Below are 8,220 nucleotides of genomic sequence, written 5' to 3' on the forward strand. Positions count from 1 at the left end.
ATACAGCTATGGTGTAATAGATGCAAATGTGAAACTATGAAATAGTGAGGCACTTAGCTCGCAAATTTGTCACCGCCGGGGGTCAAATAGCTTGGACCGTCCCACCGCGATAAGGTGGCCTCATTGGGACGGACCCTACACTGTGAATATGCCTCTGTGTGAACAGTTCAGTAAGCATGGCAGGGTCTGGAACATCCAAGACACCTTATATACACATGATAGAGGTAGGTGGGGTGTTAGGCCAACATGGAGGTAGCCACTCCCCCTTATGTGCAATACAGACAAAGATTAAGTCAGCCAGCACTTTAGTTAATACCAAACTATTACATGGACCTGGCCTGCAGGTGCACGCTACTAGGCTAAATATACAGCAACAGAAGAATGCAGCAGCACACTGCCAGCACAAGGATATATTCTTTGTCTATATATATATATATATATATATATATATATATATATATATATATATTTTTTTTTTTTTGGCCAATCAAACAGAAGAAACAAAGCAATAAAGCAGGTGACTGAGATTACCTTAACGCGCGCACATAATGCGATGGCGGACGCCATCTTGGATCCAAGTGCGCACACGCAATGATGTGACATGTACGCCTATGTCATCGTACTAAAGCAAGAATATGCACGTGCGCAGATGGAGTCACAGTGATGTTATAAGATTTTGAATCGCGGAGCACGCATGCATACAAGCGTGACCAGCGTAATACATAACATTATGGAGTGCTGAGAGCGCAAGTGCAGATGCGCGGTCGGCGCAAAGAAAGTACAAAGCGTATTTGAGACTGCAGATATATTGCAAGCACTCACAACAATAGTACATACGGTACATAAGGAGTTTATATAAACAAAAACAATTATAATAGTGAAAAAATTATGAATGCATATGTGAGGATATGTGTATGGGAAGAGTGTGACAATAGTGAATAAAATAATAACATGTATGTGAGAACATGTGCATGTGGTGTAAAGATAAATAAAGTAGATGGTGAATAAGTATAGGATGGTCCCTAAAAGACCAATGTGTAAATGAACATGTACAAAATTAGTAAGTGAATGCAAATCAAATGTTAATGCTGAAGACTAAAAGAAAAGAGAAGAAAAGAAACAAGAGAAGAAAGGAGAAAGAGATAGGGAGAAAAGGGAGGGACAAGCAAAAGAAAGAAGGATACGCCAGAAATGAAAAAAGGGGGAAGAAGAAGGGAGAAAAATGGAAAGGAGAGGGTGAGGAAGGGGGGGGGGTGGAAAAAGGGAGAGAGTAGAAAGAGGAGGGGGGAGGGGGGAAAGAGAGGAAGCTGAGGAAAAGAGGGAAAAAAGGGGGGAAAAAGTGAAACAAAAAACACGCAAGATAAAGATATGTTCACTTAAAACCATGGACATAAAGTGGGGGATAGCAATATGCTAAATGACTATGGGATTCTGCAGAATAATAAAAGAACATACATATTAATACTGAAAATAAATATTCCAGTAATGCCAATCTTGATTGATGGGGTAAAGGTCACCTGTGGAAAAATGAATGAACAAAAATAGAAGAAAAAAGAAAGGAAAGAAAAAAAGGAAAGGAAAAAAGAGAAAGAAAAAAAAAGGAAAACATGAGAAAAAAGAAAGGAAAGAATGATTAAAACCAATTAAAAATGGGTATTTTACCCAAACATGAAAGACCAAACAATAAAAAGATAAAAGAGCAATAGCTAGTAAGCATGAAGTGAACTTTTTAAGAATTTTAGACAGTATACTGATACCAGGAGACTAAAAAGGGGAGGGGGGAAGGGGGGGGGAAGAGAGGAAAGGGGAGGGGGAAAAGAGGAAAGGAGAGGGGGAAGGGGAAAATGGGAGGGGGAAGGGGAAAAGGGGAGGGGGAAGGGGAAAAGGGGGAAAGGAAAAAAGGGGGGAGGGGAAGGAAAAAGAGGGGAAGGAAGGAATCGGGAAGGGAGAAAATAAAGGGGGAGGTAGGAGGGAGGAAAGGGGAGGGGGGGGAAGGAAGAGAAGGGAGGAGAGGGATTTGTCCCTATATAAATGGGGCAAAGCTATTATATTCATTTAGGCCCCCAAGTGTAAGGGTTTTTAATCTGTGGATCCACTGGGTTTCTCTCTGGGCCAGGGGTTTCTTCCAATTCCCTCCCCTAACCCCTGGATACACCCGATCAATCCCTCTTACCATAAGTAGTCTGCCATTGGAGTTGTGGTGTTCATAAAAGTGATGTGGCAAGGTCTTTAATCTGGAAATGTCCGTCTCCTCCTTGGCTTGTTCAATTCCCAGGACATGTTGACGTGTTTTCCGCCGTTATTCCCTGCAAGTAAGTCCAATGTAAATAAGGTTGCACGGGCAAGCGGTGAAATAAATAACGCCAGTGGTGGTACATGTAATCTTGTGTGTGATCTGAAAATGTCTTGTATGTTCCGAATCCCAGAACACATTGCTTCTCTCTATATTAGGACAGGCTACACAGCCCCCACAGGGTTTACACCCCCATCTGGGGCCTTTTGATCCAAAGGGATTGTTTTTCTTGGAATTTCTGTGATGGCTGTCCTTAAGTGTCCTTAAGTGTCTTAGATCTGCATTATGTGATAAAGGGTCGATCTGTAAGATACTTTCACAGTATGTAGGCCCTTGACAGATTAACAGGTACAAAATGGTACACTTATTAGATGTACGTATGTGGTATGCACTGATGAGGGCAGAAAAATATGCAACAATACACCAAAAAACAGCTGGTGAGTAATTTTGCTTGGACCTTCACAGTATGTAGGCCCTTGACAGATTAACAGGTACAAAATAGTACACTACTTAGATGTAGGCATGTGGTATGCACATATGAGGGCAAAAAAATGTGCTACAATACGTCACAAAAAACTCTGTATTTTTGCAAAACACCAGCCGGTGATTACTTTTGCCAGGACTTTCCCAGTATCTAGACTTGTTAAAGATTTCCAGATACAAAATAGTAGACTGCTTTGATGTAGGTATGTGGTATGCATGTATGAGGGCAGACAAATGCACTACAGTCTGCTGAAAAAGCTTATTTTTGCACAGCAGCAGGACACAACAGTGCAGCACAACAAAAAAAACAAAAAACTAAATTGCACTCTGTCACAGAGTGTTAAGAATGGTATGAACTGGTTTTCATACCGTCTACAGACTAGTATAAGCAGCAGATTATTTCTTGTGGAAAAAATACAGAGTTGCGCTGAAAAATCTTTCCTGCCTCCTGTGATAAGGTTCATGAAGTTCAGGCAGCTTGTTGATATGTATGAGGCAACGAAAAGCTATCCTCCCCTCTGATAAAATGCTGAATGAAGTGACTGGGAGCTTAATGGCTTGCATCAAAATCCTTCTCAGTGCAAACAAGCACTGCACTCCTCTCTGTCCACAACGCTGATGTAACTAGCAGTTGGCAGTGGAACGCTGTGGTACAATCAATTCAGCATCTCTGTGTAACACACAGAGACAATCAGTCCGTCCTATCTCTGCAGTGTATATGGCATGAAATGAGCAGCCGCAAGATGGCTGCCGATTATATAGGGCTGTGACATCACAGGGGTCAATGAATGCTGCTAGGCTGCATTCAAGGCCATCCCACCTACCTCCCTTCCCGCCTTCCCAGCATCCCCTGCCCCATGTAATGACATGTGGATCTGCCATTTTAGGGGTCCTGGAGTCTGGAACACTGTAAAATGGCGTTTAATTAAGTGATTTGCGCGATAGAATCGCGGCGATATTCGCATTCGTTGCGAATCTAATAAATCATGACATTTGTAACAAATTTGGGTTTGTCTGCTTCGATTTGCTCATCTCTAATTACAAGAGCAGTTGAGCTGTCACAAAAGCACATGTTAGGGTGGGTTCACACTACGAGTTTACTCTATGGCTGCCGGATCCAGCCAGTATCTAATTCATTTCAATGAGCCAACCAGAGTCAAATGGTGACTCCGGTCGACTAATTTTTGCCCTGTATCCTGTTTGGTGACCGGACCTAAATCCGCAGCATACCACGGTTTTAGGTCCGGTCAGAATACGGGGCAAAAATGAGCCGACCGAGGTCCCCGTTTGACTCCGGTCGGCTCATTGAAAATAATTAGATATGGGTTGGGTCCGGCTGGGATACAGGAGCGCCAGGTTTTCGGTTTCTGCTTCCCCCAACCGGATCTGGCAGCCGTAGAGTGAAATCGGAGTGTGAACCCACCCTTAGTTCAGCTCTGCCCTCTGGTCGTGGCTCAGTAGCAGCAGCTCTCACACCTTCAGTGGGAATCTGTCCTTAACTACAATATTCCACTTCTAGGCAACAAGCTGGAACCAATTTAAAATGTCCAACTACAGTGGTAAAATAAACACAAGTGGATGCTTAAGAGACAAGAGCAAAGCTGATGGGCCCTCTAGCAAAGTATGGACTAGGTTCAGGTATCCTCTTGGTCTGCCTCTCCATGGGCTAACATCTGGAATCTCCATTCTGGATGTCCTTAAGTCAGTGACATCTCAGAGTAACCCAAGGAAACATAGGTGAGGGAAGGAGACTTTGCAAACTTTACCACAGAACACCTCCATGAAGACCCCTGAAGTTTGTGCTCACACTTGGAAAGCTACCAGAACAGATTCACAGCCAAGTCAAGTCAGTCTCAAGTCTGTTATATTTTGGACCTGCAACATCAGTAAAGAACAAGCTGTTATCCACAAATCCGGGCTTTTAAGCTATTTATTTTCAGGGCTTTGATACAAATAGCTGTTTAATTGAAGTAGTGGTTAGTGGGAACTGTCAGTTAACTACAGGGTTGTTATACTTCAGACATCGGTCACTATAACCCTCATCGTCAGTCACGCATAATAACTACAACCTTACTTCTGGCTTCACAAACCTTACAACCTGCCAGCAATGTATCCATACTTACTAGGGGAGATTTATCAAAACCTGTGTAGAGGAAGAGTGGTGCAGTTGCCCATAGCAACTAATCAGATCGCTTCTTTCATTTTTCACATGCCTTCATTGAAAAAGAAAATCTGAATAGTTGCTTTGGCAACTGCACCACTCTTCCTCTACACAGGTTTTGATTAATCTCCCCACTGTCTATGTTTTTCTCCCACCTACTACAGAAATATAAATAAAGCAGTCACATTGTCAACAATGGATATAACCTACATTTAGCACACATTGGGGGAGATTTATTAAAACCTGTGTAGAGGAAGATTGGTCCAGATGCCCATAGCAAACAATCAGATTTGCTTTTGTCATTTTTCAGAGGCATTTTCAAAAATAAAAGAAGCAATCTGATTGGTTGCTATGGGCAACTGGTCAGCTTTTTCTCTGCACAGGTCTTGATAAATCTCCCCCAATGTCACAAAAAAGGAAGCAAATTAAGGACAACAGGTTAACAGCTGAAATTGAGTCATGTGAGCTCACAGCAAGGTGGGACAAGTACATTAGACTAAAAACTTGCCCAACAGTATGGTTGATGTACTCAATCGTCTAAACTTTGAATTAAGTAGTACCTGTGGCCAATCTTCTAAAAAATGAGATTAGCATTAAACAGCTTAGGGCGCCCTGATCACACACCTTTTTACAGTATTCTTGATACATCCTTCTGTTCCTGAGATATGTGGGTTCATAGGTTGTCTGACAATTTCTGGAATAAGTCAAATGGGTGTGAAATTTATTTTAATAATGAGAAGGAATACCAGATGATGGGCAATATTATACAGTCAGAGGGTGTGTATTAGGCATACATTGCCCTCTATGTACAACATTAACACCCTCTGACTAAAAATAAAGCTGCCCTTGATTTAAGCAGCATAGTATGGATGAAAGTATGGCAAGATAATAAAATATAACACACTGCTTTCACCATGTCTTTATTATTAATTAAAATGTGCTTCGAAATCAAATAATGCAAGTTTAAAAAAAACTACCTTTTAGTGTTAGCGCTTTTTAGTCTTTCACATCACTTTGGTTCTTTATTCTTTGTTGATTTTTTTTTAATTTAGCCCCATAAATCTGTTTAATGTACCACAGTGTCTTACTTAGGTTTTAAAGGGGGTACTCCACTGGCCAGAATTTGGAACATTTAGTTCTGAATGCTGTGTGCTTGCTGCAGGGGTCAGCCACGCACCCTCTTGATGTCAGGCCATGCCCCCTAAATGCAAGTCTATTGACTTGCATTGATGCGGGGTGGCCTGAAGGCATCAGGGGACGTGGCCGAACCCCCGCAGTGTGCACACAGCATTCAGAACTAAATGTTCTGAATGCTAGCCAGTGGAGTACCCCTTTAAGTAAAAATATTCTAAGGAAGTGCTTTATCACATCTGTTCCAAGAGCACTTCATTAAAAAAATAGTTTTACACAAACTGCATTATGTGTGCAAAAAAAAAAAAAAAATAATTCTTCCCTACAGTCTATGATGCGCTTGCTAAGTGGGCAGGGGTGGTGGTGGAAGGAAGTGGTTTTACATGGAGAGGACATGGTCATTCCTGCTTGCTAAATGAACTACAGTTTACGCCTGACAGCAAGTGCAAACTGTAGTTGAAATGTATCAGCTTGAAGTTGCTGCAGATTTAAGTGCCATAACATAAATCCAGTTTGCCCGGAAGCTGGAGGGGGACTGTTTAAAATCAACATGTAATACACCAGTCTTGATAAATCCCCTCTTATTTTGGCTCTTTTAAGCTAATTCAAGCCTAAATCAGACAGTCTAATGATCTATCGGACAATGAAAAGGCTTTTAAGTAAAAGTGTGACTGTATCAAACAGTCAAAAACAGGATATTCAATGCCACAATACACTTCCTTGGCACCTAATCAGATCCTTAACTCCCAACTAGAGATGAGCGAATCCAAGATGACGACCCAAATTCGTTACGAATTTCATGTAAAATTCGATTCGCAACGAATACCAATATCGCTGCGATTCTATCGCACAAATCGCTTCATTAAACTCCATTTTACAGCGTTCCAGGCTATTGGAGACCTAAGATGGCGGATCCACATGGGAGTACATGGGGCAGGGGATTATGGGATGGCGGGAAACAGTGGCGGGAATGAAGGTAGGCGGGCTGACGCTGAACCACATGTGAGATGCAGCCTATCAGTGTTCACTGACCCCTGTGATGTCACAGCCCCTATATAATCGGTGGCCATCTTGCCTCATAGAATGGCCATCATTTTGATAGAATGGGTCACAAAATTTCCCAATTACGGCTCCAGGAAATTGATCATGTACAGAGACCATGCAGGGGAGGTAATATGAAAAAGTTACTCCTTAAAAAGGAAGCATTCCGGATCAACAGCCTTAACACTATTGAACCCAGGGGTCTTAACTAGAGATGAGCGAATCGAAGTTGACGAACCCGAATTTGTTACGAATTTCATGAAAAATTCGATTTGCAACGAATACGAATATCGCCATGATTCTATCGCACGAATCGCTTCATTAAACTCCATTTTACAGCGTTCGAGACTATTGAAGAACTAAGATGGCGGATCCACATGTGAGTACATGGGGCAGGGGATTATGGGAGGGCGGGAAACAGCGGCGGGAATGAAGGTAGGCGGGCTGACCCTGAACCACATGTGAGATGCAGCTTATCAGTGTTCACTGACCCCTGTGATGTCACAGCCCCTATATAATCGGTGGCCATCTTGCCTCTCTTCATTTCATCTATGCACTCAGATGGAGAGGACGGGATTGGGTGTGTGTGAATAGCTCATACCACAGCGTTACACTGCAACTGCTAGTCACATCAGCATTAGGGAAAGGCAGGAGTGCAGAGTGCTGTGCTGTTACTAGTGTTGAGCGGCATAGGCCATATTCGAATTCGCAAATATTCGCGAATATATGGACGAATATCCATCATATATTCGCGAATATTCGCGGTTTATGTTCGCATATGCAAATATTCGTGTATGCGAAAATTAACATATGCGAAAATTTGTATATACGAAAACCTGCCACGCAAAAAATTCACATATGCGAAAATTAGCATATTCAAATTTTCACATATGCGAAAATTCGCACACCAGTCTCACACAGTAGTATTAGAGCCTTCTTTACACCACACAAGCTGGAAGCAGAGAGGGATGATCACTGGGATGTTTACTGTGAAAAAAAAAAAATAAAAAAATAAGAATATTCGTAATTACGAATATACAGTGCTATATTCACGAATATTCGCGAATTCGCGAATATGCGATATTCGCGAATAAAATTCGTATTGCGAATA

The 8,220-nt window shown here is 42.0% G+C and overlaps 1 long non-coding RNA gene across 1 annotated transcript; it reads right to left on the reverse strand.

Moving 5' to 3' along the window:
• Nucleotides 1-1,378: 1,378 nt before the first annotated feature.
• On the reverse strand, nucleotides 1,379-5,630 carry LOC130308402 (uncharacterized). The gene is made up of 3 exons (XR_008857386.1): nucleotides 5,562-5,630; nucleotides 2,174-2,306; nucleotides 1,379-1,517 (listed from the first exon to the last, which is right to left on the reverse strand). It is a non-coding gene; the product is annotated as an uncharacterized LOC130308402 (long non-coding RNA).
• Nucleotides 5,631-8,220: the final 2,590 nt, after the last annotated feature.

The sequence above is a fragment of the Hyla sarda genome, chromosome 1 (assembly GCF_029499605.1).
Source record: "Hyla sarda isolate aHylSar1 chromosome 1, aHylSar1.hap1, whole genome shotgun sequence".
Lineage (NCBI taxonomy): Eukaryota > Metazoa > Chordata > Amphibia > Anura > Hylidae > Hyla > Hyla sarda.